The sequence below is a fragment of the Lampris incognitus genome, chromosome 4 (genome assembly GCF_029633865.1).
Source record: "Lampris incognitus isolate fLamInc1 chromosome 4, fLamInc1.hap2, whole genome shotgun sequence".
NCBI classification, from domain to species: domain Eukaryota; kingdom Metazoa; phylum Chordata; class Actinopteri; order Lampriformes; family Lampridae; genus Lampris; species Lampris incognitus.
Genome location: NC_079214.1, coordinates 56,518,329 through 56,541,361, shown reverse-complemented (window position 1 = coordinate 56,541,361; position 23,033 = coordinate 56,518,329).

Genomic DNA, 23,033 nt, shown 5'->3' with positions numbered 1-23,033 from the left:
GTTTGTCCCGTGCTGCTCCGTAGGGTTTCACCCCTACACGCAGGCGGGTCTGTTACGAAAATGTTGCACTTGTCTTACTTGAACGTTCACCGTGGTGGCACGCGCCACATGCTGTGTTTGTGGACACTACATTCCATCGCCACCGGGTGGCACTGTGAGACTATGACTGGCGGAGAGGGACTGCTGTAAGGGGACAGAAGAAGAACAACCGGAGCGAGGATAGGAAGTTGGATGAAAGCGAGTTGTTGCTAAATAAGGTTAAATAACAGTTCGTTCGTCGCCTGTGATTCACTCACCAACATCACAACATCTCTCATGCATAAATTAACTTCTAGGCTTTGCTAAACACAAGCGTACCCGAAAGGTCCGCAGATTTCTGACATAGCCGAAGAATTCGAGGCATCAGCTGGCCATATTTCATTTAGTTACAAGGGAAGTAATCAGGCCTTGACCTTGCACCTACCACAACATACGCTGCTTGTAGCAGGGTTGCCAACTCTCACGCTTCTGGCGTGAGACACACGCTTTCACCATCAGTCTCACGCTCTCACACTGCTCCAAAACACTGCGACAGCAACAGAGATGAACAGGCCTGTCCTAACTGGAGGCGAGGGTCCGACTATCGCGTCGCATCAGACACCCTCTGTCCACACTGACACCATCCTGTAAGCACACCACGTACCTATCTATTAGCTGGGCACTCCAGATCAGACTGGAGATGTTCCTCGACCATGACACGGCGCTTTTCAACACAAGCGACACAAAGTAAATAGAAAAAGGGCGTCCAAGTAAAATTTAGCTCAAAAGGGTTCACGCTTTGGGGCGTCCGGGTGGCGTGGCGGTCTATTCCGTTGCCTACCAACACGGGGCTCGCCGGTTCGAATCCTGCGTGTTAACTCCGGCTTGGTCGGGCGTCCCTACAGATACAATTGGGCGTGTCTGCGGGTGGGAAGCCGGATGTGGGTATGTGTCCTGGTCGCTGCACTAGCGCCTCCTCTGGTCGGTCGGGAGGTCACCACTGGAAATGTTAGTCTCATTCACGGTGCTACTGTCAATTAGTCATCTACTTAGTCAGAGTCGAGCCCCCAAACAAACAACACAACAACTAAAACATGAACACAACATCACTAAAACAATTTTGCGCTCCCGCAGCGCAGAACCGCTGACAGTCAGAGCGACCACCCTCTCCGGTCACTACAATATTAACATATGTGTTAGAAACAGGCGGTATGGTGGTGCAGTGGTTAGGGCAGTCGCCTCACAGCAAGAAGGTTCTGGGTTCGAACCTTGAGGTTGTCCAGCATTGGGGGTCATCCCGGGTCATCCTCCGTGTGGAGTTTGCAAGTTCTCCCTGTGTCTGTGTGGGTTTCCTCCGGGTGCTCCGGTTTCCTCCCACAGTCCAAAGACATGTAGGTCAGGTGAATCGGCCATACTAAACTTACCCTTGGTGTGAATATGTGTGTGTGTTAGCCCTGTGATAGACTGGCGGCCTGTCCACGGTGTCTCACCACCTGCCACCCGATGACTGCTGGGATAGGCTCCAGCCTCCCCGCGACCCTGAGAGCAGGATAAGCGGTTCGGATAATGGATGGCTGGATGAGAGAAATATTGAAAGAAAGTGTCCAAAACTAAATAGCAGAACTACTAACTTTCAAATTACTTCAGGTTGTTAGTTTACTGTTGAGTTGAGTTGAGTTGGGTTTGATTGAGTGTAGTTTTCCCTGAGATCCATAACTGTTTTCTAAACAGTTATATATCACACACGGAACTCACACATGGCGAGGATCAGTCTCTGGTCCTTTTTGTGGGCTGACAGTGTGTCACATAGAAAAAAGTTCAAGATAAGGGCAGGTGTGTGCCTGAGATGAGCACGATCATGACAGTTTCACATGATTGTCCCCCCTTGTCGCTCCGCCTGACAGATTGCCCGCGCCTCCCTACCGGCCTGCTCGCCTCTCATTGAAAATGAATTACATAGCTGCATCAATCTGAAGACCATTATGGCCCAAGAACTTTCTGGTATAGTCATGGTTAAACCAAGTGAACGACTTTGACTCAAGTAGATGGGTGAGTATTCGAAAACCGGGTGTTTCGTATGGGTATTTTCATGGAGCTGCATCTTAAATTACTCTGATTGTTGCGCGATGCTTATCTTCGTGTTGATTGGACAACTGCTCAAGGTCACAGCTGTATTGAATGGCGTCCAAGCAAGCCAGCCACACTCCAACTAACCTGGCATGAACCAAGGTAAGATTTGGCTGTGTGTGTGTGTGTGTGTGTGTGTGTTGGCTGTGTCTGGTTTCTGGAGTAGGATCGGTTCTTGTGTTTATTTCTGGGTCTTGCTACCATTCTGATTCTCCTCCTCCTGCAAATCCTTGTTGCTGCCTTTTTAACTTGTGGTAAGACGTTGCAGTTTTTATACTGGAAACAACACGTCTTTGACTTTCATTAGTGTACAAACCTGTACGCCCTTTATTGGGTCAGTGTTGGTCTGATACTGTGAAATTGTGAGTATTTCCCTTGGTGGAAGTCCCGGGGTGGCGTAGTCAGGCTATATCCTTTAAATCTTAGACCTAAGCTGCTGCTCCTGCCACATCTGTATGCTGCATACTTTCTTAAACCCTGCTGGTGAGTTGAGTCCAAATATGAGCACACAATTAAGTGCAGGTACACGTGATTAAGCCCATTGCATCAAAATCCCTTCAGCCAGGTAACCAAAGTTGGCAACCCTCCTCGTAGCCTTAGGGGATGATTCATCAAGCAGAATTGCAGATTATCTGGATATAGCCATCAAAAACATAACTTGGATATTGGCTCTTATTATGTCTTGTAACCAAACCAGCTAACTAATGGTTTTTCCTTATGTACCTCAATTGAGAAGCAATTTCTCAATTATTTTTCCCCCGTATGAAGGGCTCAATAATCTTGCTTCTAACTCTACAATCAAATCACGGTGAGAAAACGGACACACCATGGTGCCAAGTAACACGCTAGAACGTTGTAGCGCCTATTGTGGCCCCTTAAAGAACTGGACGGGTCCGCCACTCACTTTTTACTTTTTAATCAAAGCATCAAACAGGGAGGCAAGGAAGAAAGGCTGGCTCATTAACCGCATATTTGGGTATAACCTCTTGTCGCCGTAAGATTGCTCCTTAGCAGGGGGGAAGATAAAGAAGAGAAAACCCTCTCGTCCTCAAAGCAGCACTGTATTCACACCCCCTCAGTGAACAGGCAAATAATATATACAGTAGTTTAAGGTAGCATAATACAATCGCATTACTTGTATGGGGAAGAGCAGTTTAAAGTCACAGACAGATGGTGATTATACCCTGAACCTTTCACAAGCCAGGAGGAGGTGAAGCATAGCGGACATAGCGACGACTGTGGCTACTCACCAGCACACAGCAGGCAATGCAAAACTGACTCGTTCCAGCGGGGTCAGCCCTATGTCCCCTCATTAATTGAGATTAGGGTTAGGGTTAGGGTGAGGGAACATAGTGCTGAGGGAACATGGACATGCTCCCATTCCAGTGATGTGGTGAAGACCATTTCTGTAATGGCCCACGGCCCGTACTGTCCCCCTGGGGAGCAGCACACATCATACAAGTGAACACACGCTGTCTTTCAAATTATACTGCCAACAACAGGTTGTCTTGTTCAGAATGGCTGACTGAGCTTTGTGTAACACTGAGCATTAAAGAGCCAGCAAACCTTATGCCACTTTTGTGAGTTTGAAATGTCATTTACAAGTGCTGGGCTGATCTTGGCACTGAAGTGGTGTAAGCACAGCAGGATAAACACAGCTGTAGTTAATGACATTTATGATGGATCCATTTGATCAAGGTGTACCAGCGAGACAGCATTAACAAAACTATTAACTGTTGTCAACGGGGACTCCCTGTTTCTATGCCACATTAAATTATGATAAGGGTTAAATTTAGGTTACGATTAGGGTTAAGGGTTAAGGTCAGGATCAGGGCGGGGGGTTAAAGGTAAAAAATGATAAGGTCAGAAATGGCTTAGGTTGCGTCATCCAGGTGAAATCACATACAAATATGGAGTCCCGTCATCAATGCTTGCATATTGCCACACCTAAATTAAATGGACCCATCAGGTCCACACAGGGTAGCAATGAAAAGAATTACTGCTTTGTAGTGGTACATTATACCACGTGATACAATGACGTTTCTATTTCTACTTGAATATATTATTCAGATACTAAACTATTTTTTTATAGTTCTTAACATTTCAGCATTTACTGGTAGCATGAATCGATAAAGTCAAGACACTGAAGATACTTTTAAGTTGTTTGCTCTTTGTCTTTGCCTCTGGCAGACTAGTTGGCTTCCCGTCCATATCTGAGGCATAAATTTAGATTGGACAGGGTTATGATGTCATTACTTTATGCCAGACATTACTAGCTGAGCAGTACAAGATGGAAAAAATCATTTTGGATTAATTATCTCTACTGGAGAGGACATAATCGTTTTCTCTCTCGCTCTTGGTATCTTATATCATATCTGGGTCCCTTACCCTCCTATCTCCATCCCAAACACTGCTGTTGTCTCTCTCGTTCTCTCTCTCAGACTCTCTCTCTCTCTCTCTCTCTCCATCCATCTCATTTTCTCTACTTCTCTCTCTTTCAAACAGAATTTACCCCCCCACACACACACAATAACCACCAAAACACACTGGCAGTACTTTTTATGTAGGCCATGGCCTTTTGTGAAATCCTGCCACTCCAACGCGATTAAGATTGAAATGTGAGAGACTGGCTATAACAAGCTATTTATTTTCCTATAAAAGAAGTTCCCTGAGCCACGTAGTTGAAAGTTCCCGTAAATCTTGTGTTCTGTGATAGTTCACGCTGTTCTGTGTGGATGAAAGTAGGCACCTGAGACGAGGAACAAATATCACTTTGCTCTTTTGGTTCGACTAGTGCATAACCAAGCCGTTTTTGTCTGAGTTCAATCATTCTGCACTCACGTATACAAGAAATATGTGTAAATATGTATTATATACATGCATACATATCCATCCATTATCCAAACCGCTTATCCTGCTCTCACGGTCACGGGGATGCTGGAGCCTATCCCAGCAGTCATTGGGCAGCAGGCCGGGAGACACCCTGGACAGGCCGCCAGGCCATCACACACACACACACACACACACACACACACACACACACACACACACACACACACACACACACACACACACACACACACACACACACACACACACATTCATACCTAGGGACAATTTAGTACGGCCGATTCACCTGACCTACATGTCTTTGGACTGTGGGAGGAGACCGGAGCACTCGGAGGAAACCCACACAGACACAGGGAGAACATGCAAAGTCCACACAGAGGACGACCCGGGACGACCCCCAAGGTTGGACTACCCCGGGTCTCGATCCCAGAATCTTCTTGCTTTGAGGTGACCGTGCCTACCACTGCACCACCCCATACATATAAATATAATAATTATTTTCAGAACTACAGGAAATGAAGAAGACGCCTATTTCGGTTGAATTTATGTAGGCGTGCTGTTTTCAATAACTGTATTGAAATGCATGTGTAGTCCCCTGGTCTCACTAGACATCCAGAAGGACTGCTCAAGTAGCTGAAAATCCTCAACTCCAGTACAAATCTCTCTCTCCTTCTCTTTCTCTGCATGCAGACACACTGAAAGTTACCCTCCTGCCTCTCAACTAACATTGTCCAGACTGAATGTGGTCTTTCAGCCCAATTAGGGGCAACAATTATTCCCCAAATACCTGAAAATATCAATGGAAAAGCTCGCTCTCTCGCCCTCCTTCTCTCTCTTTCTCGCTCTGTCTCTCTGTGAGTGCCTCTCTCTCTCTTTTTTTCCAGAGGTGAAATTTAAGAGCTCCCGTAGTGCTCGTATAAAGGGAGCGGAGTGTTATTAAAACATATACCCACGTGCATGCAAGCACACACTTGCACAAATGTGTACGCACACACACACACAACTACAAGAACACTTACTCTAGATCTGTATCCTATATAGCCAATATCTTCTCGCTGCTGCTGTTATCCATAGCTTCCTATGAAATCATCCATCCATCCATTATCCGAACCACTTATCCTGCTCTCAGAGTTGCGGGGATGCTGAAGCCTATCCCAGCAGTCATCGGGTGGAAGGCGGGGAGACACCCTGGACAGGCCGTCAGTCTATCACAGGGCCAACACACACACACACACACACACACACACACACACACACACACACACACACACACACACACACACACACACACACACACACACACACACATATTCACACCTAGGGTAAATTTAGTAATGCTGATTCACCTGACCTGCATGTCTTTGGACTGTGGGAGGAAACCGGAGCCCCCGGAGGAAACCCACACAGACACGGGGAGAACATGCAAACTCCACATAGAGGACGACCCCGGATGACCCCCAGGGCTGGACTACCCCGGGGCTTGAACCCAGGACCTTCTTGCTGTGAGGCGACTGTTCTGCCCCCTATGGAATCAACTGGGTTCTAACAGAAAGCATTACATTTCCATTTTCTCTTAAATTTGACTCCGACCCTTTTTAATCTGTCACGTGAGCGACCCATTAACATAAACTCCTTGTATTTACAAACCAAACTGGCCAGTTAATCAAGACAAAGAAAACGTACAGAATGTGCTGTAAATCCCACTAAAGGTCCACAAAATGGACTTTCAGATGTGTAACTTGATAGCTGACAGCTGATGAACTCAACCTTTACCCATATGACACTCAAAGATGGTTACAACAGAACGTGACCTTTCGCAAATGAACTGACTCTGATACACACACACACACACACACACACACACACACACACACACACACACACACACACACACACACACACAGCTAACTGCTAGCCCATGCAGACCGGCAGTTCTCACAGTCATCCTGGCTAACGTTCGCTCTCTTGGACAGTGAAATTTGTTTTTTGGACATATGTATTTTTGTAGTTTGGATATATGTGTTTTTGTAGTTTGTAGTACTTTTTGTAGTTTGGATATATGTGTTTTTGTAGTCTGTAGTATTTTTGTAGTTTGGATATATGTGTTTTGTAGTTTGTAGTATTTTGTAGTTTGGATATATGTGTTTTGTAGTTTGTAGTATTTTTATAGTTTGGATATATGTGTTTTTGTAGTTTGTAGTATTTTTTGTAGTTTGGATATATGTGTTTTTATAGTTTGTAGTATTTTTGTAGTTTGGATATATGTGTTTTTGTAGTTTGTAGTATTTTTGTAGTTTGGATATATGTGTTTTTGTAGTTTGTAGTATTTTTGTAGTTTGGATATATGTGTTTTTGTAGTTTGTAGTATTTTTGTAGTTTGGATATATGTGTTTTTGTAGTTTGTAGTATTTTTGTAGTTTGGATATATGTGTTTTTGTAGTTTGTAGTATTTTTGTAGGTTGGATATATGTGTTTTCATAGTTTGTAGTATTTTTTGTAGTTTGGATATGTGTTTTTGTAGTTTGTAGTATTTTTTGTAGTTTGGATATATGTGTTTTTATAGTTTGTAGTATTTTTTGTAGTTTGGATATATGTGTTTTTGTCTTCGTGTTGCACTGCTGTGGGCTGGGGGAAACGATAAATAAATGTCCCTGATTCCTGACACACACATGTACACAGACAACCATGTCTGTGTCACTCTTCCTGTGCCTATTAAATGCACCTATTTATATGTTTGGATTTTTACTCCTCGCTGTCCGGTGAAAAGAAGCGGCTGGCGACTCCACATGTCTCAGAGGAGGCACGTGGTAGTCTGCGGCCTTCCCCGGATTGGCAGAGGGGGTGGAGCAGCGACCGGGATGGCTCGGAAGAGTAATTGGCCAGGTACAATTGGGGAGAAAAGGGTGGGGGGATAATTGTACTGTGGCCCCGTCATGGACTGGTGGCCTGTCCAGGGTGTCTCCCCGCCTGCCGCCCAATGACTGCTGGGATAGGCTGCAGCATCCCCGCGACCCTGGGAGCAGGAAAACCGCTTGGACAATGGATGGATGGATGGATTTATACACCTTCCTCTCCAGGAGGAAAGGTTTCTCCCTGTAAATTTGACTTCAAGTCTTATGAGCATATACTTTATACACAGTCGCTGCTTATGTATCTATATCTGAGTGTGTATGTGTGTGTGTGTGGGTGGACCATTAGTATGCAAGGCAGACAGATTTGACAGACAGTTCCAATGTCCGCAATGTTGTAAATTTTTGCACTGATTCAGTGTCAGCTTAACTGTCACCATATGTGTGTGTGTGCATCACTTAATGTCCACAATTGGGTTCTAATGAAATGAGGGAAATCCTCCAAGATAAGGACGTCCATCAATCCGTCCATCCATTATCCCAACTGCTTATCCTGCTCTCAGGGTCGCGGGGATGCTGGAGCCTATCCCAGCAGTCAGCGGGCAGCAGGCGGGGAGACACCCTGGAGAGGCCGCCAGGCCATCACAGGGCCGACACACACACACACACACACACACACACACACACACACACACACACACATAGAGACGGTTTAGTACAGCCGATTATTCACCTGACCTACATGTCTTTGGACTGTGAGAGGAAACTGGAGCACCCGGAGGAAACCCACACAGACACGGGGAGGACATGCAAACTCCACACATGGAGGACATTCAATAAGCCTTATTTGGGGAAACCAACCAAAGTTGGGTGTGTGTGTGTATATATATATATATTTTGGGGGGGGGGGTTCCCCTTTTTCCCCCCAAGCGAATTTTTTGGCCAATTACCCCACTCTTCCGAGCCGTCCCGGCTGCTGCTCCACCCCCTGTGCCGATCCGGGGAGGGCTGCAGACTACCACGTCTCCTCCGATACACATGGAGTCGCCAGCCGTTTCTTTTCACCTGACAGTGAGGAGTTTCACCAGGGGGACGTAGCGCGTGGGAGGATCACGCTACTCCCCCAGTTCCCCCCTCCTCCCCCGAACAGAGGAGGCGCTAGTGCAGCGACCAGGACACATACCCACATCCAGCTTCCCACCGGCAGACACGACTGATTGTGTCTGTAGGGACGCCCGACCAAGCCGGAGGTACCGCGGGGGATTTGAACCGGCGAGCCCCGTGTTGGTAGGCAGCGGAGTAGACCGCCACGCCACCCGGACGCCCTGTTGCGTGTATGTTTAAGTGTGTATGGACATGCATGTGTATTTCTCGCCAGGCTGTCATGTGTGATTGCTGAAATGTGTTTGTGCAAGTGTACAAGTGTTTCCCTGTGCGGTTCTGTGTGTGTGTGTGTGTGTGCGTGTGTGTGTGCGTGTGTGTGCATGAATGATTAAACCAGTGTATCACCGCCCCAGAGGGAGTCTAAACTGACGTTCCAGACACGTTATCATCCATCCTAGACGTGGACGTGTGCATGTGAGTGAGCCAGTGATGTATTGTACACATTCCACAGTGGAGGCTGGTTGACAATATAGTCATTACATCTGCACTGCTCCTGCTTTTGGAGGACTGCGCAGCACCGCGGGATCGTTTCTGGGCTGAAAACACCCGCTGTTTACTGGGAGGATAGTTTTCCCTCCGTCTTCTTGCCGTTTCTCAATCTAAAACATAAGCAACAGCGTTCCTCTGTTCACGCTTTACTCTTGTAATGACTTATCTAAAATGAGAAGTAGCACATTTTCTTTCTGTGGGTGGGCGGTCAAATAAATTTCAGGTTGTGTGTTTAAGCGAGTACCAGTTATATCGTCCACCCCAAAATTGATGCACGTTCAGCACAAGTTTAATTTCCCCCATAGTAATCGCAGTTTTGCCAATGTGGTTGTTTTGTTCTGTTAACTCTAATTTAGCAAGCACAAATGCTTGAATATGATAATATTCAATTCAATTCAAAACTTTATTGCAGACTCAGGGTCCATAACAGACAAAGACAAATAGGTAAAGGAGAAACCCCAGACAATACACCCTCCCCCAATTAATTATAGATACAAAATTGAAATCCATTTTGTATCTATAATTAATTGGGGGAGGGTGGCACGGTGGCACAGCGGTTAGCACGGTCGCCTCACAGCAAGAAGGTGCTGGGTTCGAGCCCCGCCCAGATAGCAGACACATTTGGGCCTAATCTGGGCCACTTTTGGTACTTACGCCTCAGTTACGGCACTGGCAACTGTTGTGTGGGCCAGATGTGGCCCAAATGTCATAAGCCAGGCCTGACTTGGGTGATGGCAAGTGTTGTGTGGGCCAGACATGGATGATCTGGGCTTGACTTGGGTTACAGCACATACTATGTGGGCCAGATGTGGACCAAGTGTGGCTGAGTTGAGGCAGCCACACTCACCCTGAGTCAACGCCGTCATTCAAGGCCAAATGTGGGCCGTACGATGACTGCAGAGGTGAGCCATATTTGGGCCGCTATCTGGGCGGGGTAGTCCAACCTTGGGGGTCGTCCTGGGGCGTCCTGTGTGGAGTTTGCATGTTCTCCCCGTGTCTGCGTGGGTTTCCTCCGGGTGCTCCGGTTTCCTCCCACAGTCCAAAGACATGTAGGTCAGGTGAATCAGCCATGCTAAATTGTCCCTTGGTGTGAGTATGAGTGTGTGTGTGTGTGTGTGTGTGTGTGTGTGTGTGTGTGTGTGTGTGCGTGTGTGTGATGGCCTGGCGGCCTGTCCAGGGTGTCTCCTCGCCTGCCGTCCACTGACTGCTGGGATAGGCTCCAGCACCCCCGCGGCCCTGAGAGCAGGATGAGCGGCTTGGATAACGGCTGGGTGGGATTAATCTGGGATATCATAGCAGCAAAGCATTTCGTACACGACCTTGCGGATTTCGGTGATCTGGAGTCCGGCACACAGCCGACGTCACCGTGCGTCGCTTCGCAGACATTAAAAAGCTGTTTTCCACACCGGAGATGGATGCACAAACGATCAAGAACAAGTGAAAAGTGTTTTCCATACGCTACCCCTGCTGCACACGGGCGGAGATAAGGTGAAGCTTCCCTTGGAATAAACACAGGACACCATCTTGGATGATCCCACTAACTCATTAACATAACGTTATATGCATGTCATGTACAGTAGGGGGGCCGCCACCTAAAACCAACAGTATTGTGGGGATCCGGGGTGGAAGAATGAGTCGGGGCAGAGACCTCTTTTTAATCGCAGCTCCCGTGCCCCCATACACCGCACGACCCCGGGACTGCTCTTTTATTCACACCGGCCAGAACCGACCAGAACTGACAACAACGTAACGAGTCCCCCCTGACCCCCCCCCCCCCATGTCACAAGTGACAACATCAGTCCCAGTCACGGTCCTCCACTCAGTTAGTCCATAAACGGTCTCCTACTTGGTCTGAGTTGAACCCCCAAAACAACAACACAAGAATAACCACAACATGAGCACCACGCCACTAAAACACAATGTTAAATCTAACATCGACAGTCCCGTCAGCCATTGCACCGCCCCGGCGCAGGACCGCCGACAGTCAGAGCGACCGCCCCCCCCCTCCCGGGCGCTACAGTATGACATCACTGTTTTGTTTGTAAGGCGCGTGTGTAGCAGATTTGGGAATGGAGTGTTCAGCCCGGCCCACTGTTTAAAATAAAGGTATGTTTATGTATTTATTGCATTTGTACATTAGGAAAAGTTAGGTATACTGTTGGGTCTAAGCTGTTACACAGCCACCTGTCACTACTGGCTGGGGGGGGGGCTGCGCTGCATCCACCATTAGGGGGAGCTGCAGAGCCCCTCCTTCCCGCACTAATGGTAACACATCCACATAACATGCATTGCATCAAACATGCCATATCACTACGTTGTAGCTACATTATAACTACATTATAACTACTACTACAACTACGTCACATCTTATTTAACAGCGTGGAGGAGTTGCCCCGCCTGCAGACCGGTAGGAGGCAGGGAGGCGACTCATGGCAGCCCCCTCTCAGCAGACCCAGCTCCGGTCAACACGGGTGGGAAGGTGAAGTGCAGATCAAGATATCTTATGCACCGGTGTCAAAGCAAAGCAAACACCGGAATCGGTTGCTACTTTCGTAGGTGGTCGCGTCTGGTGAATTGAGCTGCCGGGGCGGCGGGGGGTGGGGGGGCTGGGGGTGGGTGGGTGGGTGGGTGGGGGGTGTCAGAACACCGGTGCTGCAGGAACTTGCAGGGGGCTGAACAGCGGAGTTGTTTGTTCGACACGGAGTTGGAATTGTTAAGATATTTTTGTAATTTCTTTGATTTCATGTTTTTTTGCCCCCCCCCCCCCAAGCCTCGCTGAACACATTTTCATTTTAGAGCCCTGCTATCAGGTTTGGGCTCCCGTGGCCCCCCCCCTTCCCTCGCAGAGGCGGACTGGTTAATTGTGGGCATGTGAATGGGTGAGTAACTTCATTCTCAGCTCTAGAAATTGCTTCGTATCTTAAAAAAAGAAAAGAAAAATAAGCTCACCAACTTCATTAAAATTCTGTTTACTCCACATCCCTAATCTTTATTCTTCTACACTAATAGTGTCTGGGTCTTCTATGCTCGCGCTCCCCACGCCGCCGTGATTGCTGGGTTTTCTGTATTGTCATACCTGACTTTTTCTATGACGTTCTTCTCTGACATTTCCAGATCCCAATCAATAAGTAGGTGTGTCTCGGGACTTTTCAAGCAGAGTTTCACGTTAAAAATGTTGAAAACCGTCCGTACTATAGAAAAGAGCCTGTCTGCCATTTTAACCGTCTGTCAGTAAAATGCTGTGAGTCTGTCTCTCCGTTTATTCATCCATTTATTTTGGGGGGTCGGAAATTACCTAGTAATGTCCTAGTAATAAGGTGGCAATTATCACGTACTTTCTACGAAATAACGTGGAAATTACCTTGTAATTTGGGTTGGGGTTAGGGGGTCAGGGTCAGGGTTAGCTGTAAAATTACCTGTAAAAAGTACCACCTTATTTCTAGGAAATCCAGTGACAATTGCCACCTTATTACTAGGAAATGACTAGGTAATTTCCGACCCCCTAAAATAAAGTGTTACCTCAATTCTAATACTAAGGTGCAACTCGGGCGGTGTGATAATGTCTTACATATGTGAAGTATTAACATTTGGATAATAATTGAAAAAAAATTATTGTAGTTTAAAATCGAGCGTGATGGTCAAATAACAGAGGCACACACACACACACACACACACACACACACACACACACACACACACACACACACACACACACACACACACACACACACACACACGACTTACAAAGAAGCGTCCAGCTGCAGGGTTTGCATGTGTGCACACAGACATACAGTGGTCCATGACAGCTGCTAAAAAGCAGATAAAAATAACCAGCAGCTGAAACATACTGCAAATTTCTATTTTCTAAAATACAGAAAGATCTTAAAAGTCACTGAAATCTTTTGTAAATGACAGCCTGGATATAACACAGTTCATAGACATGAGCAAAATATACTTAGTATCATTCTCAACCACACATGCACTCATAGCTCACATACATACATACATACATACATATATGCACATATATGTATATACACACAATTACATATATGTGTGTGTGTATGTACATATATATATATATATATATATATGTGTGTGTGTGTGTGTGTGTATGTGTGTGTGTGTGGCAGAGAAAAAGAGAAAGCCATGAATTGTGATGAAAACCCTCAACAATCACACACACACACACACACGTGCACACAATCATCGTAACCTCTTTAACAACCCAAGAAGCCATTTTCCTCTTCGTCTGTGCGTGCACGAGAGAGAGTGAGAGAGAGAAAGACAGAGTGTGTGAGAGCACCAGAGAGAGGGAGAGAGAAATGGAGGGAAAAATGCAGAGAGAGAGAGGGAGGACAAGTGCATACAGAGAAGCTATTGATGGAGCAGAGTGAGTCCTTATGCCAGCAAGGAAAGATTTTCACCACTTACTCCTATATAGGTCATTATCTATCTATCTATCTATCTATCTATCTATCTATCTATCTATCTGTCTTTAAGTTCCACTGCCACAGTTAGAATAGTAATATTGCTTATTGTTAAACAAGCACGCACGCACTCACACGCGCGCGCACGCACGCACACACATACACACATGTGCACACACACGTGCACACACGCACGTAAATGTACAGACACAGACAGACAGGGGGACGGACAGACAGCAAACCAGACGTAGAAGTTCATCATCCATCAAGCAGTTTAGAGTCATAACAAACACATGCAGACCCTCTACTGAGCAAAACCACAGGCCCCAAAACTACAGCCCAAACTACAGCCACAGACACCAGCGAGCGCACACAGCCGGACCAGATGAGGTGTGATGTCAGCGTGGCAGCATATGGACCTCACTCCCCACCATGCACCTGTGGTCAACAGCACCACAGCCATCCATAGCCCAGCTACGCTTGAAGGGTACCCAACACGTTTCTCTGTTAATCGGGCGCGTTCTCCGTCAACCCCCTCACAGATGATGGCAGGGCTCGCACCCCATCTCCATCTCGGGGTAGGCCATTTCCGTCTCGCCCTGCATCTCGTTAGACAAACAAATCAGACATTGGTTGGCTGTAGCCCTTAACGTGGCTCTTCCACATGCAAGGCGCCACGCAGATGATCTCCTCTTGACCCTTGCAGCGAGAGTCACTACATCAGACCAATTAGACAAACCAGCCAATCAGATGATGTCAGATGATCAGTCTGCTCTGAGAAGGGTTCACGTTTTTCTTTTCTTTTTTAAAGGACTTTTTCAAAGCTTTCCTCGCGTTGAATTCGTGCGCCATACACTTTTCTCATCTCCCAGTCTCGCCTGACTCACGAATTCTGTCTCACACACTCACTCTCTTACACACGCGCGAGCACGCGCACGCGCACGAGCGCAGACACACACACACCAGCGCTGTCCGCAGCAACGAAACGACGCGAATAAAGCCCCTCTCTCACTCTCCCCGGGTTGCGCCAGCAAAACCTGCGAATATTACGGTGCACACACACACCTCCAAAATCCCACATCCCATCCCAACACCACCCACCACCACCACCCCCAAAAAAGAAAGGAAAAACAACAACACAACACACACACACACACACACACGACAAAAAAAAATATCAAAACTCACCCTCAGACGAGGAGAAATTCCTCATTAAAACCCCAATTAGAATCAGGAGAATGCGTCTCGAGCTCCCCGTTTTCTTCAAATCCCCCGTCAAATTCAATTCCCTCGTCTTTGGATCCATAGTTGCTGTTGTAAGATCCCAGCTGTCAAGCCTTCCCTGTCGCTGCCGGGTTAAGGCAAGGCGTCCTTTTCCCCCCGTCTTGACAACGCTCGTCTGAACGTTAAAACCGAAATCACTCACAAATCTCCCACACGGGCGTCCATCTGACCGTACGGGGAGAACAACCAGTGACGGATCCGCCTGAAGTCGGGCAACGCGTCTCCCGCCCGGGATGTCATAGCATCGACAGAAAGCAGAGAGAGAGAGAGAGAGAGAGAGAGAGAGAGAGAGAGAGAGAGAGAGAGAGAGAGAGAGAGAGAGAGAGAGAGAGTGGCAGAGAGGAAGAGGAGATGTGGTCCAGTAAGGGCAGAAGAGGAGGGAAGCGCTTGCGGCTCGTAAAGGTAGCTCCGCACAGCGGGGCGAGCAAGCGGCGACTGGCACAGAGAGAGAGAAGAGAGAGAGGGGGGGGGAGAGGGAGAGAGAGGGGGGGGAGAGGAGAGAGAGATTAAGGTAGAAGGGGAGAGAGAGAGTTGGAGAGGAAGAGATATTGTGAAAACAGACAGAAAGAGGAAGAAGAGAAAGTAGCAAAAGATGCTGTTAAATTCGCACCTCTCTCTCTCTCTCTCTCTCTGTCTCACGCACGCACGCACGCGCACACGCGCGCACACACGGGGAGGTGGGGAGCGCCTCAAACGGAGCCACGAGCCGGTTATTGATCGCCGGTCCCCGGTGGCGCGTGCAGGGATCACACTAACGAGACTCACGCCACGTTAAGACTCCGACATCACACACTGGCAACATCCAGAGGAAATGCAAATGATACATGTCACTTAAAGGGCCAATTAGCCTGCTTATCTTGCCTTTTATCCTTCTCCTTCTTTTTACAAACGGGCTGTCTCCAACCTTTTAACAGTTACAGCTGCCCACAAACCTGTGAACTCTGGCCCTCCAGACTATAAGCAGGTCCCCTTTAGGACAGGAAGTCTTAAACAGACCCGCTGCAGGTCCCATCTGAGGCCCCTCTTCCTTTGTTGGGCATCATTTACTGCAGAATTGCATAACACCGGCACGCTTATGGTTTCAGCAGCGAAGGAATTGAATAAAACCCTTGGCCAGACATACACCGGCTGCGCTAATTACCGGGAAATAGTCGAGATTATTTGTGTAGCCTTAAAACACAGGCCTCATAGGGCGCCACGTATCCAGAACAGGTGGATAATACAATATGACAGTTATGAAAGTGGAGGACATTTTTGCTGGAAAACACTGGCAGTCTGTCAACAAGGCCCGGGGGTCCCCGGATTACTCTTTGAGAAGGGAGTTTGCTTCAGTATTAAAGGGCGTCTTGTTTTGGTCTAAAATCAGTGTGGTAGTAGGGTGTTGTTGTTGTTGTTGAAGCCACTGTTTTCCACACTCACTTGGTTGGTGGACCGACAGTCCTTCCCTTTGCCAGCCATGCTGAGCATCTCGGTTGTGTGTGTGTGTGTGAGTGTGTGTGCACGTACTTGTCTTTCAAACGAGCTTCGACTGGGTGACGTTTTTGCCTGTGTCGTGTGCTCCTTGGTGTCGTGAGTAGTGTGTGTGACGATGAGTGTGTCGTTTGTGTGGGTTGGGTTTACAGTGCCGTCATAAGTCAATGAGTCATGTCCATCAAAGCTTGTGATTCTTTTGTCTGTGCATATAAAACACACACACACACACCCACACATACACACACAGCTAGTGTTACTTTGCAGCACAAATACGACATATTGAGGGACTAAATTGACAGACAGATAGATAGATAGATAGATAGATAGATAGATAGATAGATAGATAGATAGATAGATAGACACTCCTTCAAACATTATAATCGTCTAGCTAGTCAGTTTGAGCAAGTTGGTAAGCAAGTCTGTCAACCAGCCAATTAATACAGAAAGACTCGATTCAGGACCAGGGACAGCGCCTCTCCAAAACATGGCGTGGTAATGCTGCCATCTATCGGTCACGTCTAGAATGCAAGAGCGGTGTGGCCAGCGCCAAACGGAGGAAGAGCCACAGCTACTTGAAAAAAAGAGGAGAGGAGAGGAGAGGAGAGGAGAGAAGGCCAGTTCCCTGCAGAAGACTTGATTTATGCCCGTCTCTAACTATACAGGTCTAAGGGTATCACGGTGTCAGTGAATGTGACACTTTACAGCCGGCTGATGAGAAAAGCCCCATACGTGTCGAAGCTGTTCTGAATTAATAACTGATTTCACTTCGTGATTCATCAGTTCCCCGGCGAGGACGGTGCCCCAACACACCACCAGCGTTGTCCACAGCGCAGCCAACACGGGCTTACCAGGCAAAGGTCCCAGGGACACGGCCTTTTAGTAACCCTGATCTCTCTCAAGAAGAGCATAATGAGGGGAGCTAATCCTCTTCATTTGCTTGTTTGCAGACCCGGGCTTCGTTGGGGGAGGGGAGGGGGGTTGGGGGGGGGGTTCTTCAGGCTTTTGTTGTGCCTACACCTTTGGCTTTGGTTCTGGTCATAGCACGCTGCTCTGAGAAACTTGGTCTGGCAGGACGAAATGCGCTTCCTCGTTGTTTAATTGCCGCTGCGCTGTTGAGCATCATCACTGCTAGGCGACTTGCCTGCTTAAATTAAGATTTTAAACAAAAAATGACTGTTATTATGACGACGCATATATTCATGAGATGCTCTTAGTCAACAGTGAAATACATGGGCGCGTGCAACCGAAGATGACGTCAGACTGACGATGTTGGAAACGTTCCCGACCACCGCGCAGATCAGCAGCCGAGGGATTTGTTAAAGGGTGTTCATTAATGAAACACACTGTTTTCAGCCCGGCTGCAGCCCGACTTGCCCCCCCTCCTCCCCCCCGCACATTTTATGGAAAAAAATGTGAATAAGTGGGGTAGAGCGAGAGAGGGACGAGTGAGAGGAGAAAAGAGTTGTGAGCAAGAATCTGAATTATGAACAAAAAAATCTATTCAATGTAGAGTCTCTCTCATGCACACACACACACACAGTTCCTACATGGTAGGACGGGATTCTGCATCAAATGATCCAGTATTTAGGGTCAGTCTTGTAATTGCTTTGCATTAAACACAACAAGCCTGCACGTCCCTTCATAATGCATCACCGACGTCATGAAAAAAACATCAGAGGTCAAAACTGTAATGGCCGCCGAGCCGTCAGACCCTGTTGGGAGGGCGTCAACTTAAGAGTCCCGGTCAAAATGCCTGCGTGGAGTGCTTTGCTAAATGTCAAACTAAAGATCAGGCCTGTTGATTTCACCATGAATTTGACATTACCAGCAAGATGATGGCTCAGACCCCCCCACCCCCCACATAATCAAGGTTTGGCGTTACTCGATACAATTCATTTTGCTGTGAGTTTTTTTTTCTTTTTTTCCGATGGAGTTGTTTGCTGTGGAGAGCAGAGCACAAGATGTTGTAAATATTCCAAATTTTAGTCAAATGTGCTGTGATTTCAACACTTTAAGTAGTTGCTAAGCAACAGCAGGCTGATGATCAGCTCTTATGCTCAGCGCTGCAAACTAAACAAGTACAGATTTGGTTCAGCTCCACATCGGAGCTTGCACAAACTACAGCAATGTTGACCTATTAAAATTATTTCATTTAAAAAAAAAGAAGAAGAAGAAGAAGAAGAAGAAGAAGAAGAAGACGACAGCTCTCAAAGCGTTATCTAAAAAAAGTCAAATAGGACTGCATAGAACTTTAACCAATTAGTGTCAGTCCGGGTCGTTTTCAGTTCATTTGCATTTTCATCAGCTTCATCATTTCTAATCAAGTTTTGCTGCGTCCACCTTTACAGGCCTCTCCGCAAAAGGTAAGCAGCCGTTTTGCAGTATAATTAATGATGAATGCTAGAAATACATGTTGCTGTGTTTTTTCAGGTCAGTTCTAAATAAATCTGCTGTCATCTCTCTTTTTTCGAATCACTTGTCAGTTTATTAAACTTTTTTAATGCATGTGCATTGTCATCACTGTTGTTGCTTTCAGTTCATAAGCAGTTCTTCCTAATCTAGTATTTATTGTAGAAATGTTGTAACGTCCGGCCCCAGTACTTTCCAAACAATGGGTGACTTGGTGCAATGGCAGACTTACAGGCCTGTCCCTTTCATCCATCCATCCATTATCCAAGCCGCTTATCCTAACTAGGGTCGTGGGAGGCTGGAGCCTATCCCAGCAGTCACTGGCCGGCAGGCGGGGAGACACCCTGGACAGGCCGCCAGTCCATCACAGGGCCGACACACTCACAGCTAGGGACAATTTATTATGGCCGAATCACCTGACCTACATGTCTCTGGACTGTGGGAGGAAACCGGAGCACCCGGAGGAAACCCACGCAGACACGGGGAGAACATGCAAACTCCACACAGAGGATGACCCGGGATGACCCCCCAAGGGTGGAAAACCCCAGGGTTCGAACCCAGGACCTTCTTGCTGTGAGGTGACCGCGCTAACCACTGTGCCACCATGCCGCCCCTATCAACCCAAGCTGAATTCCTGGCTTTTTATTGAGATCACCTTCGGTCGTAAGGGTCCAGTGGTGCCAGCAGCTATGTTCAAATGGTGCCATCCCCAATTTTGGGGAAGATGCTCAAGTTGTTCTTAAAATGTGGGGCATACTCCTTACAAGTGCAGCTTATGCAGCTGTGCGATCAAGATGATGACGAGACATAATGTGGTAAATTCATGCAAATGACTTTGTGGCTATAATAGAATAACAAACCTGCCTGAAGTCACCAATAATTGAATACATTGTGCTCAAGGTATCATTGCAGTCTCCCTCATTACTGTATGTTAGTTACAGTATTTGCAGACACCTCAGTAGAGCAACAGAAATCAATCAATCAATCAGTCACTTCTTTGTCTCTGATGGGGAATTCGTTGCATGGTCTGGATTAAAAACATATAAAAGGCAATCACGGTACACACACTTACATTAACAACACTATAAAGTTTCATGGCATCAGAGGGAGAAAGGGGCACCACTTCCTGTAACGGCTCATGAGAGAGTGCATAATCAGGGCCTAACCTATTATTTTCACATGACCTGAGCACTTGCACAAAAATCAGCATTTTTTTTTCTTAAACATGAGATGCTGGTGATGCAACAGGGGTGAGCCCTTCAGAGGGACCGCGGTCGTCCTTGGTGGCGGCACAGTGTTTCCATGGAAATGTGTTGCTGCAAATCACGTAAGTTGTATAAGTGATATACAGGCCCAAGCGATACAGGCCGCTATTAATTGCACCCGATAAAACACTTGGCATCATGGGAGGAGGAGTTCGTACAACCTCCTTGGCTCCACGATGAGGCCCATTAGTAAGTACCATGTGTGTCGATACAGGACCCTCTTTTGGTTAGTTTATGTAAATGTCTCTGCACGGCTCGAGTAAGAATCGGTGTGGAAACATAAGCTCTACAGTTGGGTTCAACTCAAGGGAAGAAAAAAGTCGTTTCACTTAAGAATAGGTTTCCATGCAATGGCTGACCACTTCACTGCTCGTGTTAAAGGGGTGGAGGATGGAGGATGTTATTGATCGTCTGCAGCATCGCGTTCCTACCACGAAGACGAGCCGGTTCACCAAATCCCAGCAGCTGCATGTCTGACACGTTGCGTCTGGTGTCACCGCAGTAAACATGCAGCCAAGTTCAAATGCATGTCTCCTTTCTGTCAGCAAAAGTAACCGAAACAGAGTCGCATTCTTGTTAAATACGTCCACCTTTCCCACCATGCAGTAGCTGTGGCGTGGAGCTCATAAAAATGGCCAAGAAGCAGATGCATGCTCTGCAAATACTGCCGGCCAATAGCAACAGACAACATCCTTCCAAGAAATAAAATAAAATAAAAAAGAAACGCATTGGACTAAGCTAGTCCATCCCCTATTTCTGAGCGCAGTGTAAATAAGGTATTACACCGAGGCAGTGGCGATGCTAGGGTCTGTTGGGGCCCTAGGCAAAGAGTCTCAGGAGGGGCCCCAGCGCCATTACGTATGTACATGGAAGCGCGCAGGCAGCGCAGGTGCAACGCGAATGACATGGGGCCCCTACAAGGGAGGCTTCCTACTGTGATGTTATTTCATTGTAAATCGTCCATTGGTCGTTTAAGGCGGAGGGGGTTGCGGTCGCTGCTTCGGAGTACATTTTGTCAGCCCTCGGGGGCCCCCCACTGCCTGGGGCTCCAAACAGATGCCTGGCTTGTCTGTTCAGAAGATTCGCCTCTGCACAGAGGTGACGGTAGGGAAGGTCCTACCAAAAGGACTTACGTAAAATCCGTGACTATACTGGGTGTATCTGAAAGGCGGCGCTTTCAGGAAAAAGCTGGAATCAACATCAACAATCCCAGGGTGTGAAATCCAGGAAAATCCCACGACTTTTGTCAGCAAGCCTTAGTTTAAGCCCCCACGTGACAAGAGGCCGGTTGGGTAAGTAAGACGGCTTTTGCTCAGTCTTACTGAACAGCGTCATGTAGGAGGATGACAGAAGTGCTGGAGTCCATTCTGGGTGTACCCGAACTGTATCCCAGCATGTTCCAACACAAACACGACACACCCAGCTACCCGCCCGGAGGTCAACTGTGACTGGTGTGTGACTGGTGTGAGTGTGTGTGTGCGCGTACGTGTTTTGCTTGGAGCTAATAGAGAACACACCTGTTCTCCTCAGAGAACTGAAAGTCAAACAATGACTTTCAGAAAAACAGACAGGGAGAGCCAACACTGGGAAAGCAAGAGAGATAGAAAGGCAGATGGAGAGGGAGATAACGGTAGAAAGAGGAAAATACATAATATCTCATTTACATAGGTCGATATCAAGCAAAGGAGGAAATAGGGTGGAGGAAGGTGAAGAGGAAGATGGGAAGAGCTATGGATGAAGTAAAACAGGCCGAGGAACTGGAAGGCGAATGATTAGAGAGGGAAAGAAATAAACGGTGATCGGGGAGGAGAGAGGAGCAGAGATGAGGAGGAGGGGAGCAGAGAGGAAAGGAGGCTCCTTGTAATTTCAGGAAGTTCTCAATGGAAACATCTGTCTTCCTAATTAAAACCCAAGTTTTTAGTCTTTTCTCAACCCCCCCCCCCCCACACACACACACACACACTAAGACAGTCTATATAGAGACTTATCAACCCAGGGGGTGTCTTGCAATTAGAAATGGAAGTGAAAAATACAAAGTGACAAAACTCAATTAACTTAATTAAATTGTTATACCTGAAAGTTTAAAGAGCCAGTTCATAAATGCATACCGTTCCCTATTGAAGTGCTGTCCGTGAAGGTGTCATTGAATGGAAGACATTATTCAGTCGTTCCTGCAGCCTGGCATGTATTGTTCTCGCTTCAGCACGAGGACTGGCGGTATGTGACAGCTAACAGGACTTATGGAGTCTCAAAAAGATTTGTTCACGTTCATATTAGTCATAAAAAATGGTGTAAAGCAGAATTGTGCTTTGAATGATGTTGAGTTACGGCTGAAATTTGGATGATCGGTGCTGTACCTTTGCCTCCGACACGTTCCTTCATACAGACTGTGTGCACATTTGTATGTAGATAGTTAGTGGAGCGTACCTTCTATACACTCCCGGTTTTTTTTTTTTTACTTTTTAAATTTTATTCCTATTTACTTGTTCTACTTTTTGTTGTACAGTTTTTGGAGTTTGCCAATGATCAGGAATCACGAACACTTTATATGTCATTTCACACACAAAATATCGTGCAACATAATGACAAAAACACATATCCAAAAACTACAAGAACTACAAGAACACATATATCAAAACCAACACATACTATATCAAAACCAACACATAGATCCA